Consider the following 19,549-nt stretch of genomic DNA (forward strand, 5'->3'; position numbering starts at 1 on the left):
AAGTCACAGGGAGCCAACGCAGATGGACTCCAGTAAGAAAAGGTCAAAAGGAGAAAATTGAGTGAACGGTTTCTAAGGGTTTCATCAAATGAGTAAAATGTGATTCTAGAGCACGTAAAGGATACCCCACAAGGTGTCGTCAAAGCTGGTGAAAACAAGGGAAAAGATGAGCAACGATGAGGAAGAGCGAAAAAGGCATAATAAAACAAGGCTGGCCTGAGTTTGATTGATGAAGATAACCGGGTAGATGAAGAAGGAGGGTGTTGATGTGGACAAAAGGCGAAAACATAATTGGGAAAAGACAAGACAGCCATGAAATGCACAAATCAATCCTACTGATATTATACAGATGTAATGACGGCCTACAACAACTTCAAAGAAAATAATGAAATCGAACAACTTGGCAACCATCCATATCTGTTACAATCTATTTTCTGAATTCCTTTTTTTTCTTTTAAATTGTATATTGCCATAATATACTTCTGTATACGAAAATGTGGATTCAACCATTATTTTCCTAAATTATTTTTGAAAAAAGTCAACACAGATTGACTCTTCACTAAGCTTATTAAGAATTACCACCTGTAGGTTTACTCTGTTTCATGGTAAGATATCGCATCAATCCCACACATGGTATTAAACATGACTTGAATCCCTTGGCTTTTAACAATAGAAATGTAATACATGGTAGCCACAGGACGTGAAATACAGCTCCTGTCTTCTTTCATGTTGCATCTCCCTGCTTTCCTTTTGGCAAGGGCGTATATCAAATTTTGATGTATCACATTTTGGCGTGTGATATTAAATTCTGCTAAGAGGCTAGAATATTTGTCTAAAATGATTCAATTGTATCCCATGGATGTGAGTCCCTATGGCTGTGGAAAGAGGGATAATCAGATCCTTTAAGACAGTGATTCTCAAATGGGGGTACGCGGACCCCTGGAAGTACGTTGGGTTACTGCAGGGGGTACGTGAGATTTATAAAAAAAAAAAAAAAAAAGGTTAATAAAAAATAAATAAAAATAATCTTAGTACAATAAGTTAAATAGAAAACACAATTTTATGTAAAACATTCCTAGAACCACCAAGGGGGTTCTTATATAAACATATCAAATGTGTGTATTGTATTTTATAGTTTTTCACAATAACACATTACTTAAATTGAAAAACTCCTTGGAAAAATCTGTTTTATAAAAGTGTTATGTTATTTTTTTTCATGCATGAAGATGAAAATATCCTTAGTTTGTTGTAATGCATACCACGAAGGAGTTAATACATCACACACTGAGGGAACATCACTATATTGTAATTATGTATATAGGCTTTTTCGATCAGAAACGTTCGGAGTCAGGGGGTACTTGGCTGAGAAAATGTTTCAAAGGGGGTACATTACTGAAAAAAGTTTGAGAAGCACTGCTTTAAGAGACAAGCCCCACTGGAAACTAGCTGTTGTTGGGGTTGTAGGCTGATAAGGGCACTTACTTAGAGCCATACATGATAATGTTTGCCTTTTCAGAAATGCATTTGTCTTTCTTATGGCATGAGAACAACATAAATAGAAAGTGAACACTGTCTGAGCTAAAAATATTCAAGCTCAGAACAGTACTCAGTTTTAACCATTATTTATCTTCGAGGTAATTAAAGTATATGCCTACATAGTTTGAGTCTTAGTGCATTCCAGAGTTTGAAGCAGGGCGAGAAAAGTCTGTTAATTAAGGCCCCTTTATAAAATGCAATGAATATTAATAGAGAAGAGAAGCCATTTAAATCTGTGTTACCCAGTTTCCTTGCCGATTCTCCTATAGTAAATTGCACCCGTTCATTATGTTATGTTCTCTATCAGCCGTTTCACTTGGGGAATCTCGCCACATTGTTATGGAAAAGAAAGAAAATAGATTGTGGCTTAATTAATCAGAGACTACTTAATTACTTGACTTACGAGCTTCCAACAAAACCTGTTAAACACCAGGGAAACATCAAAATCCACTCACTTTCAGCTCTTTTAATGGAATTATTATTATACCATAATCCCACTCATCACCAAAGAGAAACCATATAACAATGTTTCAAAGATCTCTGAGTAGTTTTAGTAGCTTTGAGCATATATAAAAACATGGTTTACGTAAAAGTACAGAACTAAGAAAATATAAACTTTTGAAGTTGTCAACTATAGCACTACAACACAACAACAATAGCTGAAAGAAAATCCAGATATGTTCTTCCAATTTCATTCCTCACTTCCTTTCGTGGTAATGTTTTTTTTTTTTTTTTAATCTATTAGCGCATTTTGATACGATTTAGCTTAATACATAGAAAATCTAACTCTAAGGCCAGATATTGTTGCATTTGGTCGGTTGGTTTTCAAAAGCATGAAATGTAATGTCAAAATAGATATGATCAATGTATCCTTAACGAAAAATATTTGAGAGACTTTACACGTGAAACACCTTGTTAGTGTTTTAACACCCATTCAATGCTAATGCTTATTTTCCTCACACTTCTAACACAAAACAGAAAATGTAGGAAGTGGATCGGGAAAACCACACCCACCCATCACTTGTCTGGACAGCACATAAAGCACATACACCCACTTGTGTGTCTGTGTGTCTGCTTGTCTTGGCAGTGTGTCACATTCCTTTGTGCACCCTAAGGTGGATAGAGAAGATGAGACGGACACACAAGTCGAGAAGCGATGAAAGACAAGACAGGAGGGTTGGTGAATGGGAGGCATTATCAAACTGAGATATGAAACCCATTTATAATCTTACCAGCTGCTGGGACATTAGTACATGTCACTGCCTAACATAGATGCCCAAAATGTTAAAGGTACTAGTGTTTTGGTACGAGGCTTGACGATGGAAATGGTGGAGATGATGACGACAAGGGCAGAATTGAAGATAATGTATAACAAGGTCATTATTTATACCAGTATGATCACCAGAGCAGTTTAGAAGAGCAGACGATAGATCTCAACAACGGATCATTTCTACACTTCAAAATCAACTGCTGTCAGCTGACTCAAGCGTCAACTGAAATGTTATGACTTCAAGTAGCTGTCTTTCTATTTATAGCAACACATTGATTAGATTAACTCCCAAAGAACATACAGAGATAACTTTAATGTTTAAATAATTCTCTGATTATAAGAATTGCACCGTAGTTCAAAGATGTTTGTTGTGGCATGTAACAATTACAGATGTGCAACATGTCTGCCAGACACATTACACATACTGCATAAAACATGACCAGACCACCACCATCAACTCTCAGTCTGGACTTTTGAACAAAGATGCCAAATGTTGGCTTATTCACCAGATTTGCATTTGTTAACCTCCACACGCTACACGCTGTGGGGTATTATTATGTTTATGTGTGTGGGTTTAGTAGATATATTGCCTTCCCATTTTAGATTCTCTTCAAATAAACCAGTGAACAGACAGTGTGCCGTCATCTCGCATCACTATTAGCTGATAAAGGGACTCTGGGCCCCTCTGCCATGTATCATTAATGAGTTAGCGCATTGTGTGCCACTGCTGCAGCTGTAGGCCAGCAGCCCAGGCAGAGTGTGTGGGTGGGGGGTGCATGGGGAGATATAACACCTGCCTCGTAACTCGCCTGGGCTCTGTCTTGGCTCCGTTCCACGCTGGGGTCAGCTTGTCTGCTAATGTGCTAATATGGTGGATATAATTGCGATTGAATGGTCGGCAGCGTCGTGTGTCATGGGGAAGCAGTTGTTCTTCCCCATTGCCAATGTTGTGATATCCAATCAGAGGTAATCAGCGCCATCGAACCGATCAGCCTAATGTAATCAGATGGGTTTTAATTCACACACCTGGCTGTTGTGTGTATGTTCCTGCTTGGCAAGTATTATGAGAAGGCCTATATTTAAATGACTCTGCAACTCTAGTTATTGGCCTCTTAAGGATGTGCATGTGTGCGTTTCATGTGTTCATTTCTAGACTGTGTACATACAACGACACTATTCAATGTGTGTGTGTATTTGTGTGGCGTTGAATATGTGCCTCTCTGTGAGTCTGAGCCAACACCATGAATCGGTGGAGTTGGCCACAGCAGAGACGAGCAAAGCAGGATTAAGAGCATCTTCATTCTGGCTAGACAGGAGCCTGAGTTGCTCTTGGGAGACAGGGAAACAGAAATAAAAGAAAAGAGAACAAACACTTTTTCTTCTGTTCCTGTCATCTACTCTCTCCCACCCTCCAGCTCTCCGTTCTTCTTCTTCTTCTTCTTCTTTTCCTTCTTCTTCGTATCTTTACTGCAACACTCTCTGGCCTGTCTCTTGTCTTTCAACAATTGCTGCTTCTTATTTCTCTTTTCTCTTTCCCTCTGTCTCTAATGCAGTGAGGAGCTGGCACAGGGGGATGGCAGACGGCCCTTTGTGGAGTTCAAGGCAGTTTGGAGATTTCAGCTGGTTCCAGGAGGTTCATTAAGACAGTCTTTTCCATAAAAAGAACTGTCCATCTCTGAAGAGAAGGAACTGGACCAACTCATTTGGTGGGTAATATGGACCTATAAAGTCATAAAGCAGTACTGATATTTCTCTTTTAAAGTAGATGATGACATGTCTATCAGAAATGTGTTTGAAGGGACCATTGTTACTCTTTAAATATGAAGATTTAATATATCCTCATGTTTTACTCCGAGAAGAAGTTCTACCTTTGAAACCCATAATAATGAAAGATACTGTAGCTTGGAAACCAAAGAGTACTTTTCTGTCCAAGCAAGTTCCACCCATTCCGAAAGTTTGAAATAATAGTTAAAAAATGATGTGTGTTATGTGAAATTTGCTCTGTAGACAGTTATATCTTTTCTGCATCAGAGTATTTCAAATGAAGCTTACAATTTTGTGAACGCTAGTTAGCAATGGAACTGAATTAAGCATGTTATGCAAATAGGTAGTTCATTTTCAGTCACTGGAGATATGATATATATGATCACCATATCATATTACAAATTCCTTGATGTCTGATTTGTAATTGAAGGGAGGAGTGGTGAAGTGTCATAGATTACTTTCTTTTTTGGAACAAGTCAGTTCTTAAAATGTGTCCTTATGGAATAATTTATCAGCTTACAAGCTCACATTCAAGTATCAGCAAGAGGCACGACTGATTTTATCTGATACTTAAATCTACATATCACGTCTATTTATCAGCCTTCCACCCACACACCGAAAAACATCCTACTAACATAAGCATTAAAACACACACATGGAGGCCTGCATTCTTAAAATCAGCAAACAAGATAAAAGAATGGAAGAAAGCCAGACCTAAACATTGCCATGAATGCACAGACTTGCATACAAATGCCTTATATTTACACAATCACCAAACGTGCTCGCTTTATTCACACACTTGTCAGATGGAATGAGTATCTCCAGATGTGTGCAACACTGACAATTATTCGCATATGTTAAACAAGTGCCCACTCTCTTTGAAGTCTTGTTAAACAGGCTCCCATACTTGACAACAGACACTTTGTCACACTCAAGCTGACGTTCGGGTATTTGGTCATGCAACATGAACACATGTATACAAACACAGGAACACTCACGTAAGTACAGAGTTATGTTGACGCTCCTCAGATACAAAGATCCGATTTCTCTCTGTACATTTGACTCTCTTATGAGTCAAAGGCCTTCAGTATTCAGAAGGTTTTGTTTGCTACCAAGTCCACTGTATTTGAAACTGTTCCAAGATGGTAACTTAAGAAAGGAAAAAAGCACCCTTTGCTACCGGCAGCAGTGTCTATCTTCTGTTTTATGTGCTCATATTTTCTCCTCTGACTAACTAGATGGCTGGCTTTTGGTCTCGGTTTGGGTTTCACCCCAGCCTGCTTTTTTCCTAAACTCTCTCCGATCACTGTGGACCTTCAATCACACTACGGTCTCTCCGTCTGTCTCTTAGCGCGTCCATCTGTCTCGATTCAGCCTTATATTATTTTACTAGATTCCATATTGTGGCGACAGTGGTAACACAAGATGTTTTTGCACATAGGGGTGACACTGTAATTTATGCCGATAATGCACAGCGACCTCCGAGCCACGGCAACTTGCGGGTTTTGATTAACTGCCCAGCCTACTGGTTAGATTCACTGTAGTAGGAAAGGGGACATTTCAATGTAAACCACTCTATATTTCAGCCTTTAGTTGTGAATTATACCTGAAATGAACTAAGAACTGAGGGCATTTTGCAGGGGTGTTTTTGTTTTACTCGAAGGCACACACCTCATACAAAAGATGCAACTTGGCTGTACAACTGTGCATTTCTTAAGCAAGTGGGGCATTGCTCCTGATGGCCCCAGTGGACGTTGGTGATTGTTTTTGAATAGCCAATATGTCAGAGGCAATTGCTCTGTAATGTAATTGGCTGATAATGCCATCATGACATCATATACTACTCTACTACTCTACTCTACTCTGGACAGGACCGAGAATCAGGTTTATTGTGCATGAAGTATTGCACAAGGACTGAGGATCAATTGAATTAAGTCCTTACTGGTAACAATTTCAGTAAAACAAATCCACTCAACGTATTGTAAGCATCAGCATTCCTATTAATGGAAAAAAAAAAACAGACACTCTGACTTTCACTTTGCATCTAATGTATATAATGAAATGTTCACATTATGCTCTAGATACGATTTTCTTATAATATAATTTGTTAATCATCACAAGAATGTCTTTGAAGTCAAGAGTATAACTGAAAATGGTGTGCAGCCTAACAACACCATGACACATAGTAGCAGAGATAGGTTCACACAAAATGTTTTATTCAGGTTTGCCCACAGTGTGATGAGATCCTCTATGTCTGTGTCTTGAACTGCAACTGGAGTCTAATTGAATAAGAGGGCCTAGAGCGTGAGTCATAGGTCAGCAGTTCAACCCGCTGTCACCCTTTTGGCCATAACTCTCTCCACCTAACTAATTCCCTCACTCTACCTTTCCTTCAGAGATATCATTTTATAAAGATGGACAGAACATTATTGATCTATGACCCTTCAAGAAAATAGATGTGCTTCTCTGCTGACTCTTTGCCTCCGCCAGCAAAGGCTGATCTGTGATTGCTGCTTTCACCTTACCCTTCCAGTTTCTTGTTTTGCTTTCTGTCTAATACAACTCACGTGCACCCATGCACAAAAAGAGAGACCAAGGCTGCAGAGCTGGTTAAAACACAGAAGAATTGGAGCCATACACCTGAAGTAGCCAATATGTTAGACATTAACAATTTGTAGTGACCACTGGCCTTTAATTCCCTTTCATGTGTGGGTTACTTCGCCTGTACTGAGGGCGCAACTCTGGTTAGCACGAAAGACATGTGGAAATAGAGAAAAATAAGAGTTCAATTGAGAGAATAGCCCGACTGCTTGCTGTAAAAAGAGAAGAGTGTGAAGCCAGAAAAATGTATTGTTCATCCTCATCTGAAGGAATAGAAAGAGTGTCTATGTGTGAGTAAGAGAGTTAGAGGTCTTATCCTGTCATTGTAGGAGTCGACAGGGACAGCACAAGATGTCTCAGGCCGATTGCTTTCTGGGTAGCAGCAACCGCCCAACCCCCCCTGCCTCGCTTTGCCTAAGCCTCTTGTCACAGGTGAAGGAGTCGTGGAATAATTACTTCTGTTGCTCAGATGCACACTTTCCCTCCATGCTGCCTTTCTTCCCTCCCTCTCTCTGCTGAATGGATTTCAAACATTCATCTCCATGTTCATTTCAGTTTGGCCCAGGAGAAAACACCTGTCATTACACCAAGCTACTGTGTTTTTTTACGCGGGTCCCTATAACGTTGCCGCTCTCCCCCCACTTGATAATTCACCCAGTTCAGAGGTAATTACATCTTAACGTATAACTTGATAGAATGTGAAGATGGCTGAATGGAAATGAGAAGGGGTGGCCAGGTGGAAAAGAGCCAATTTCTTTGCAGGCTGGGAGCAAATTTTTTTCACTCATGTCACTTTCAAAGTCAAGTGGGTAAACCTGTGACTAAATACTGTGTGTGTGTGTGTGTGTGTGTGTGTGTGTGTGTGTGTGTGTGTGTGTGTGTGTGTGTGTGTGTGTGTGTGTGTGTGTGTGTGTGTGTGTGTGTGTGTGTGTGTGTGTGTGTGTGTGTGTGTGTGTGTGTGTGTGTGTGTGTGTGTGTGTGTGTGTGTGTGTGTGTGTGTGTGTGTGTGTGTGTGTGTGTGTGTGTGTGTGTGTGTGTGTGTGTGTGTGTGTGTGCTGTTTTTTCAGGCTAAAGGGAGTCACAATTGAACTGCTATTCATGAAAATATTATTGAAACGTTCTGAGAAATGATTAAGAGTAATAATAGTCTCAAAACATTTATTATTCCAGTCATTTAATTGATTTAAGATTCAGCTTGACACTTCAATTATGGTATTTTGTAAAGGATGAAGGAAAAAGGGTTTTTAGGAACCAAACTGTCTAGAAAATATGTCTTAACACTGTTTTCTGTCCCTGACTGTTTTCATAGAGCTATACCTTGTGTGTGAGACTGTGGTCAGATACCAGCTGATCATAGGTGAATGTATTTAACAGCATGTAAAGGATAAATACAGCTGAAAGTAAGAAAATTGAATCCATCTGAAATAATCCATCTTGTGATATAATTGTCCAAATTCTACAATGTTTTTAAAACCTTTCACAATTATTTTCTTTGGACCTTGTCTTCTGTGTCTCCCAAACCTGGGCCTCAACTCAAGCAAATTCTCCCACACATATTCTTTAAAAAAATCCTCAGTGCTTGTCTTATTCATCTGTTTCTCTACTGCTCCTCTGAACCTTTCTATAGTTATTGTTCCTTTTCTAAACTTTCTATTTCTTACTTTCATGTCCATGTGTTTTACTTGCCCTCAATCCATTTCTCCTTCACGGTATTTAATATTGCTCTCCATTCCAACTTAGCCCTTAGCCCCCTTCAATGCACTCTTTGGTAACTCTTTAGATTACAGCCCAAAATGCAACGTTATTCTTCCCAATTTAAAATGTAAACATTGATGCCAGTATAGAACATACCAATACAAACATGTGGGTAAAGATGATATGAAGCAATACTTTGAAATAATAGGGTAACAATGTGGGAAATACTTATAGCATAACTTATTTTTAAATGTCAAGATTTTTTTTTTTATGGGACATTATTCCCAAACTCTAGATCTAATTAAATTATATCAGCGTAATTCAATTCAAATTGGCCTTACCTCAATATAAGAAGTATAAAGTCTACACAAGGAGGATGTCAGACTGGATAGGTGCTTAGTAAAAGAACCGGAATCACCCATGAGATTGCCGTTTTGTTCAGTGTAAACCCAACGTTGGTAGTAACGTTAACCTAAGCCAAACATTTTTACTGAATCTAACCAAGTAGTCCTTATTGGTGAGCCTGGTATGATACATGGTTTTCTATAATGTTTAGAACGGAAAGACCTGAGCTGTAAATTGATGCAAACATAGAAAATGGTGTGAAGTGCTTCTTTGGTTGGACCAAGAAAAACAATTGCTGAAACATTCAGGTTTCAGTTCTCTCAAATCTCTCTTACTATGTTCTCTCAGTCTCTAACTAACTGTCTACAAACAGTAAACAAGCAGTTTGATTGGCCCAAGTGAATGATGCCTTTGCCATACTAACTGAACTAGCCGCAACTGTGGTCTATAACCATTAGAAAAAGAAGAACATTGTTATATTCTCTCCTATATGTACTATAAATTGGTCACATGTCTGGATATTAACGTAACTCTAACCCAATAGCAACCGCTGTCTGCCATGTGTTCATGGTCACCCTATACCTATATGTAAGTGTCTGTACATACTGTTCTGGTACACCTTTCAAAGTTAAATTGTGAATTGAGAAGAAATATGCAGGACAGGCAGGGTGTGTATTCTCAAGCGTTACCCACTTGCCATTCAAAATATTTGGCCTCAGTGGTGGCCAGGTGTTGCACTTTGTATCGGTGGGTGGGGTTAACAACTCCTGTATTGCCCTAGTTTATGAAACCAATGTGAGGGAACTGGAGACCCCAGCTTTGCAGATTTGAACCAGAGATAAGAGCCTTGGTCCCTCCTTAGAAATTCCAACTGGATAATGGAAGAGATTGCCCTCCATGGGCATGCAGCTAAAAAACTCCAGTAGGAGACAAATAAATCATCCAGGCACAATAATCCACTGTTTGGCCATTTAACATAAAGGACACTAACTCAAATCCCAAAGAGTTATTTATGCATGTTCTAGTTTCAGTTTTTCTTTATAGGTTTCTTTCAAAAGATTTACCCCCCAAAAGAAGATTAACTGTACAGGTGTGTGGGAGGTTGCAAAGGCTGCAAGGTCACATACTTAAGTTCTATTGAAAATTGAGACTGAGCTTTATGGATGCTATAAATGTGCTTATGTACACAGGTGTCTCATTAAAGTGTTTCAAACGTCCCTCAACATTGACCATTTTGAATAGTATAATGTAAAAATATCAGAGAAAAATTACATGCCTTTTCTTCAGCTGCCAATCAAGCATTCCCATGCTTGGTGTATGGCCCCAGTATGGGATCCCTATTCCAATGACAAACGAAAGGGCAAGTCAAGTCTCCCACAGCTCCTGAAGGACAAAAGCCAGTCATAATAAGTCAAGGCTGATCCCTGGCCCCTCGGCCCCACCAAAAAGAAAGACAAAGCGTTGAGTTCTCCTCACAAAGGGAAGTTATTACAGCCGAGAGCCTCACGTCGCTACATTGTCAATCAAACTCTGGCATGATAAAGAAGCATGGATGGGCTGTTTTTCTTCACTTAATGTGAGGAAATCAAAAGTATTTTCTTTTCATTCTCCCCTACCAACTTCTCAAGTACTCTCTATGCCATTCACTTTTTTTTTTACTTTCTCATTACTTCCACTTGCTCCCTCCTCTCCAATTACAGACTAGTCTTTCATCTCCACGGCCAAGGAATGGAGTGATAGGATCAGGAGGAAGAGTGAAGAAAGAGGCTTTGTTGCCCTTTACCTTCCCCCACTGTTACCCCACCCTGGCCTTCCAATAACCCCAGGGCCACTCAGGTCATTCCAAGATTGTCCACAGATTCCACTACTTAATACAACGTAAAGTAAGGTCACATTATAGTTTTTAAACTGTAATGTACCGTCAAAGATACATGTATTATTTTGATGCCTTTATATCTTGAACAGTAAGCCTGATATTGATTCAAAATAAGCTCATTTGTTTTTCTATTTTGTATCCCCATTCCTTTATATTCCTCAATGCAAACATGAAAAAAATGGTTATGCAGTATTACAAAAATATCAGCATGAAAAAAACGGAGTAATCCAAATCATTAAAGGACAACATTTAACAGTTGTCTATTTGCCTTGAGAATCCATGGCATTGTTGCACCAAGAAAATATAGACTCCATAAGGTTGTGCATTAGAAAGACACAATGCAGGAACTTAAAGTCTCATCAATGTTTTTTTTCCTTTTGGATTTTCTGGCATATTTGAAAGACCAAGTCCCTGGTTGATATCTACTGTAAATGTTGTCCTTGGGTTTATAGAGGCTTACTTTCTGTTAGCTCTGGTAGCCCAACAAGTCCAAACTAATCTTGCTGTGGCTTTCTTGGCAAAGCTTTTCGGATGACATTGAAGCAAATGGAGCAAGACAACAAACATTACCAAAGGAGAAATGCTATCCATAGCTAATGTCTGGATGGGCCTCCCCCTGAGTGTGCTACTTCTAACAAGTTGAAGCCTCCAAAAATGTTGGATTTATTTGAGTAGCTTGGATCCTTGCAGTCAGTGAACGACCTCGAGATTTTGGTACATGACCACACTTAGGTCATACCAGCTTTCTTAACAAATTAAATGTTCCTTCTGGGCTTGAATGTTGATGTCACTTTAGGCCATTGTTTTCCAATTGGAGCTTTCTCAGATGTCTGTCTTGTCACAAGCAAGGGCATTTGAATTCCCTGCAGGCCCCTCAGGGCCAGGGCCTTTCCCAGGAGCAAAGCCCCCCAAAGGGTTGGGGCAATTAGGCCAGGTGAAAAGGCCAGCAGCCTGCTTACAGTGGGGCCTTGTTCCCTGTTGTAACATGGCCCATTGTCTCAGGAATGGGTTAGAGGGGGAATGTTTCATTCAGGAAATGGATCAGGGGATGGGACTTTAATTAGAGTCACCATAATTGTGTATAATACAGCCATAATTGAAGATTTGCTAACAGGAGGGATTGGAACAGGGTCCGGCACAATTGAGTACCCTAGTGAGGGGCAGTTTGGAGAGAATTGGGAATCTAAATCACCTGGGGAACAATGCCAGTTTACTGCAGGATATATATAGCATCTGGTATGTGAGTGGAGCAATGGGCACGCCTTAAAAGGAAGAAACATATTAGGCAATGTGACTCAAAGTATGTTAATTTTAGATAAGCGATAAACAGGTAGGAAAGCATTGCTGGAGATGGCCAAATTTTCCAATAATTTAAGAAGAAATGAGTTTGTTCTATATTTCTGGCCATGCCCATCTTTGTCTCCTCCCCTACTGTCTTCGCCTGGCCTGTAGCTGTGCTCTCTTCCAGAATGTTTTTCTCTGGTGCGCAGAGCTGCTACAGGCAAGATAAGGCTGGTCTCCCCGAGTTAGGGCTTAACATAATCCCTTTTCCTTCCTCAGAAAAAAACAGTGCTCAGGCTCATCAACACACGGCTGAAGAAGACAGGAGGAAGTGATGGAGAAAGAGAGAGAGAAGGCAGGAAGGGGAAGGCAGAAAGGGTAATGAGAGAGAGGAACAGGGGTAGGGAAAAAGGGAGTATAGTAAGACTGCTGCCACACATTTAGCAAAATTTCACCAGGCGGGAAAGAAGTACAAAGGAATTCTAGTGCGCTGTGGCAACGGAGAAAAAGAGGAGGAACGTTTTTTAGCTCCCGATGATCAGAGTGCAAGCTAATCCTTTGACAAGGGGTCTGGGGGAAACCCAATCCCGATGCCCGAAGGCCTGACATGCCTAAAGCTCCCATCCTAACTCCAGTGGCAGGATTCAGACAATATGTCTGTGAGCTGGTGCCATTTACTACGTAGGAATAATCTGGCATAGGCACGGCAGTTCAAAGATTGGGTACAATCAGAGCTGCTCTTCTTCTCCAAAAACACAAAATAAAAGGTGTGTTGTGGAAACTGATAAAACGGCTTTCTGTACTTTGTCTGGATGGATGCATGCTGGTGTAGATGACTTGGATTAGAGGCCAGTCCACCAGTATCATTCAAATCAGACCTGGAGGTATCGTTGGCAGGAGGAATTGGGTATAGACACTACAGGCTAAACACTACTGATGTCCTACTTTTGCAGAATAATAACAAAAAAACATTAGTAATTTGTTATCTTGATTACAGAATATCAATGTTTATGGGACTCAAATACAAAGTAAACCCCAAAAGAACAACAAAGAAAATGACACTAGTTCCTATAATGTGATAAATCAGTTTTGAATTGACACAGCTACAATCCTTTTTATTCTTTTTCATTGTCTTTGATTCTCAACCCACAATCTCATTTACTGTCAAAAACAATAATTCATACTCCAAACAATTCATCTCAAGAATAAAGGAAAGTGCAAAAAGATGTGGCAGGTGTGACAGTTCCTGTGACTTTCCAAAGTTGAGCTGAATTCCAGGAGGTAAAACATTACTACAGAGAGAATAGAGCTGCAATGGGTTTGACACTTCAATAATAGTCCATGATTGAAACGATAGCAAGAAAGCCATTCTCTGGTAATGCAACACCAAGCGAAAACACAACTGTGCCAAGTGCCCTTTTCATTTTGATGTTCCAGGGTTCAGTGCTCAACGAGAGACCAGAAAACAAGCACGTTAGCATAATGTCGTCACTGTCTTATTGACCTGATAATGTTTTGCTGATTGACAGCTATTTGAAAGTTTAGAAGCTTTTAGCGTTTCTGCTTCTCTTGCCTCAAAAGTCAATGGGGTCTTTGTTGGGAAGCTAATTTAAGAGAGACATGGTACTCTGGTAAGAAGCAAGTTTGGGAGAAAAAAAAAATCCCTAAGAATGGCAAGATTCTATCATCATCTTTTTTGACTTTTATTTCATGTTTGTTTCTGTTGATCCTATTGTGGCGGAAAACAAATCATTTGTTGGTTACCATATTTACAGGAAATAGCTGTGTTCATTTTATTGGAGCTGGTAAGGAAAAAGAAAGCAAACATTTCACTAATCTCTACTTTGCAGTTTATTATTGTGTTAATGGTTTTGTGGAATGGAACCCTAAATTAAATTCTGCTGAGATTAATGTTTTAATCAATTTTCAATCTGAAGCTGACATGAGATTAACTGAGAATGTTTCATTATCAACATACAATTTATATTCCTGTCTGGAGCCCTATTCATTTGTGGCCATCTTTTTGAGGACTGATGATACAGCTATTCATCATGTTGTGATCCGTTTTATTATTTCAACTTTGAAATAGTGGTATGTATATGTGGTTGTCTTTGGTTTAATGAGAGCATGAATGTTGTGTGTGTCTGTATAGTGATGACTGGAAACCATGCAGATTCAAGGATTTCAAAAGGTTTTTTTCAAGAGAAGAAAGTTTGTTAAAGGCAACTTTTTAAAGAGAAAAAGATGGCAGAAGTAATGACGAATGTCTTTTTTTCTGATGGTTTATGTGTGGCTTGGTATATGTTTCAAAGAATTCTTCATTTTATGCAAGCCGCTTGAGTCTCCTTAGTGCAACTATCGAGCTAAAGAAATATTTTCTATGTTTAAAAGGGACTGGCACGGCTGTGTGTCAGATGTGTCCTGTTTACTGACAGCACAGGAAACATTAAAGCTAAGCTGCATTTTTCAATGACAGAATGAGCATTTTAAGTTAGTAACAAAGAGATTGGAAGTGAGAGGCTTCCTTTAATCTGTTTTGTACTTGAACTCTGTTTTCTTTATATTTATGTCAATCAATGATCATTTAATACTGATAAAACTGCATTACAAGATTGATTAAGAATTTTCAATTATTAAGAAAGAATTCCCACTGTAGGGAGATTCAGTTAACCCTTGTCTAGTAAAAGTAAAATTCTTTCAAAATCTTTTTTGTCGGTTGCAGACATTCAGATTCTACTAAAGAGGGTGTTCAAACTTCACCAGTGTGACACACATCACTTTCTTAACAAAGATTGTTTTTATGAAAAAAACATCCCTTAAACATGAGCAATATATGTCAGTGCAAGCCATTTTTTCAAAATAGCCTGGGAGAAGCCAGCATGGGCTTATTTTGGGCATTGCTATTATTTCCCATTTTCAGCACTAGAACACAAAGACTAAATTGGTAACGTGGCAGAGAGGCCAGGTTCTGCACCAACGGTACCCTCAGGAGACCAGAATGCATTTCAGCAACAATACATGGTGTGTCTGGAGTGATGGGTGAAACTAACTTTTCTTGCCAAGTTAAAAACACCTTTGCTCCTCTTATTGCTCACTCCACCTAAACATAATGCGAAAGTATTGGAATATGATTTTTTTCACATTGTTTAGAAGATATTCAAGAAAAAGTTAGGAATTTTCTACGAGCCATAGACACTCTCTGCTTTACCTGCTGTGCTGTAGAGTTATCCCCTGCTGAGACTTCTGCTGCTGCTATAACAAAAAGGGATGAATGAAAGGTTGCTTTTGGTGCTCAAGGAAGTGAACAATTATATTTGATCAACTTTGTCTCATTGTGTCTTTCCAGAAACAATGTTGTGTTTACTCAGGATAACCCACAAAACAAACTGTCATGGTTACCATCAGGAACTATTTTCTTCTAATTAAGACTAAAAATGGTCTACACAGGGATACTTTAGTGGATATGAGGAGAAAGGGACTAGGGCTAATCATATACTTCCTGATTCAAATTCGTCCTGCCTGTCGATATACTAAACTAATATAAAATGGTGTAAAAGAGTATCCATTCAGACATGCTCAGACATTCTTATTTTCCACACTAGAGACCAGGCCTGTCTCAGAGGATTTTCTTTCGTTCTCTCTCTCTCTCTTTCTTCTTTCTCTCTTTCTATCTTCCCTTCTTTCTTTCTTTCTTTCTCTCTCTCTTTCTTTCTCTCTTTCTTTCTTCTCTTCTTTCTTATTACATCATGGGTGTGGTCAATTACAGAAAGTCATGCTGTTTCGTCTATAAAGGATTTAGTAGCTGTTCCTTACGGCATCCTGTAAGATCAATCATCCTGAAGCTAACTGCTTACCCTTTCCACCATATGGATTTAGGATCAGTTCAAGTTTTCATTGACTTGATGACCTTCGATGATCTAATGTTAAATGCAATACAGTGGTTTTCTTCTGATCATTTCATTTTTTTTATTCAAAACCCTTGCATCCTCCATCAAGTGTGCAGTGTAAAATAGTCTGTAAAAGCATCATTTTATATTTTATACAATTGTTGGAATCGGGCTAAAGTTTAGAGAAAGACCAAGCTCAAATGTTGTCTTGCCAATCGACAGACTTTGCTCCAGCAGAACCAGTTCTCAATGCAATGCTCCCCGGGAGAGCTATTGTCTCTGTCTTGCAGGAAAGCCTGTATCTGCAAAGCCTCTCAGTGTTGGATTACAGATGCAGGATCAGTGGTTTGGTCCCCAATCAACTTGTGATCCAGGAGTTGATCAACAGATTTCATATCCAAAAATCAGCTCTGCAACGCCAAGCTACGTTGTCATCTTTACAAAAGGAATTCAAAAACTAACAAAGGAAATGCATTGCTGAAACAATGGAGTTATACATTTAATATCAATACAGTAAATTATAGTTCATTCATTAATAAGCACATTTGTCTTTACCTCTTGAAGATATACTGGGGAATATAACAAGCTTTAAACGTTTTACATGTTTTTCTCATAGCAAAGAAGGAAGTTTCATGAGATAAAGGAGCAGTTTTGCTTTTTTTTTTACAGTAGATTTAGTAAAACATTTGAAATTATTTGAAATATACAACTTTGAACATGAGATTTGACTTATTCAGCATCACAGCATCCTCCTCTTGTCGTGACAGGCTTTGAATAAGTAAAAGGAGACCATTTAGCCAATTCCCAGACTGGACCTTTAAGCTTAGTCATACTGCTTTCTCAAGCAAACACTGACTCCAAATGTTTGGTGAAATGCCAACGTAAACATATATTAAGACGTGGCCAAACCAAACCAGCCTGATGCAAACAACTCTTGAGTGCTTTAACAGGTGTGGGAAGAAAAAAAAAGAAAGCGGCATAATTGCTGTTGCTCTCTGTAATTACAACGTCTAAATGATGTTGAGGTAAGACCTGCCCTGCAAGTACACAGTTTGAAAAGAATAATGGAGTGTGGTGATGATAGCATTCAAAAAGGTTGCGCTTTTTCACAGATCATTAAATCATTTTAAAGTATAGTTTAAAGCTGCTTCCTAACTTATTAAATCTTCATGGTATGACAAGTTGAACTTGGGCATTTGTTTCTTTGGGCAATTTCCCTATTTCTTTCTTGTTTCATACTTGTTGAAATCAATTCGAATCAAAAAGCTGAAAATAAAATGAAATCTGAGTTGCAGTCATATATACGAATATCACCTTGAGATAAATATAATTCTGTTATCATCAAATATATCTGTATTACATTACTGTGTCAACATTAACTTGCTGCTTTTAATCAATACATGATTTAATTGCGGAAAATAAAGGATTGCAATAGCAGAACATGGCCACCTGTTGTCAGTCGATTCCTACCTGTTGTTTTTACTTTTGACAGCGTATAGAGTATGACATCCAAATATTCAAGTATTTCCTCATTTTATATGTCACTTTGGATAAACTTGATGCCTAAAACTAAAAATCCAAATGCAACTACTAATTACTTGGAGAGTTTCCACTACTCTTCACATCACTTGGGATTGACACTGACAGCTTGCTGAGTGTTTGCCTGAGACACCCAAGGAATTCTGAGCTTTTTAATCTGTGCTCCAGGTTACAATCAAGCAGACAGGTGTGGATCCATTGTAAGCTGCGTGTCTCATTGGGAACAGATCCCAGCCTGATCACGCAGGGATTTCACGGTGGCAACGTGTGTGAACCTACCTGGGGTGAAAGCAACGCCCAGAAGCAGCGGCTTAAGCCTTGTAGGCCGGGGGGCTGTTTGCTGACTGTGCACATTTGAATAGCACAAAACGACAGGGGGCTAATTGGTGTAGAATCTCATCCAGTCACATTTGGTGGTGTGGAATTTAACCAAAAAGGTTTGAATAAAGATCAAAAATATTATTTTTGTTCATGCAAAAAAGAAGCAGAAACCAAATCAACATACTGTAGTTTTGTTTGTGTTCTGTCAGTTTCTGTAGATGCCCCTCCTTGCCTTGTTTCTTTTTTCATGGTTGCTATTACTGTTCATAACAGTACCATCTCAGTATAACACCAACAAGCAGCTGCTACTTAAAAAGGATCACTTGATGTATGCTGGAGGATTTATTTTGGGAATGACCTACCTGATTCAGAGAGTTTATAGAAACAGAAGGCCTTTATGTAGTTGGTACATATTGCATCAATAGTGCATTATGTATTTTGGCAATACAAGACGGCTATAAGTAAATATCAGAACATCTTGGATCATTACTTTAATCAAACAAGTAATCTATCCAAGTCAAATATCTTTCACTCCACTCCCTCCCACACAGATCCACAATAGCACACAGCAAACGGCTACTAAGAGACACAGAGGGACCTGTCGAGTGCCTTTGTCTATCTCCCACATCTTACCTGTCTTTGTGATAAATTGGACACATCTGGCATTTCCCTCAAGGCTGCTGTGTGTGCTTGCCAATAGCTTCGGCCTGCTTTTGCTCAATATCTCATCAGTGCTACCTTCTTTCACCAAAAGGAAGAAAACTGGTATTCAGATTCAACTTTATTGTCATTACATAGTACATGTACTAGTGACGAAATGTAAGTTTAGGCATCTGACCAGAAGTGCAAAATAGCAGTGCAGGAGTCTACATAAGGAGAATAATTATACATGGAACTTTTATAAATAGAATAATTATAAATAGGCTATAAACAGATGAATATATACAGTGTAAACGGCATTGACAGTAAAATATATAAACAGGTGGGTGGTGGGTATGGGCTTGAGTCTATCAGCGGGCAGAGTTCAGCAGGGTAACAGCCCTGGGGAAGAAGCTGACCCTGAACCTGCTGGTCTTAGACCGGAGGCTCCTCAGGCGCCTCCCCGAGGGTAGGAGGACAAACAGATAGTTTGCAGGATGAGAGGTGTCTGTGAAGATGTTGTGCGCCCTCTGGTATTCTCTGTATTGTACCTTATGAATCTCAAGAGTGTTCCTTACCTGTAAGGTTGCAAACAACAAAAGCCTTGCAATACTCGTTTATGTAATCATATTTATTAGAATGAGACTAGGCGATGCTCAATGGTTGCTCTCTGACAAACCAGCTCTTTTCTTGGTGGAAAACATATGAAGGCCAACTATTTGTGACAGCATATTTACCTTTCTTTAAAGAGTCTGAATGGTTGGTGGCAGGGTAACTTGAGGGTCATTATTGTGA

General features: G+C 39.1%; 1 long non-coding RNA gene across 1 annotated transcript in view; it reads left to right on the forward strand.

Moving 5' to 3' along the window:
• The window catches only part of LOC307012909, a 116,981-nt gene that overhangs the window by 84,735 nt on the left and 12,697 nt on the right, over nucleotides 1-19,549 (forward strand). The window contains exon 2 of the long non-coding RNA XR_013800764.1: nucleotides 4,360-4,512. This is a non-coding gene — a long non-coding RNA (uncharacterized lncRNA). The remainder of the gene's footprint in view (nucleotides 1-4,359; nucleotides 4,513-19,549) is intronic.

Source organism: Notothenia rossii (assembly GCF_949606895.1).
Source record: "Notothenia rossii genome assembly, chromosome: 1".
NCBI lineage: Eukaryota > Metazoa > Chordata > Actinopteri > Perciformes > Nototheniidae > Notothenia > Notothenia rossii.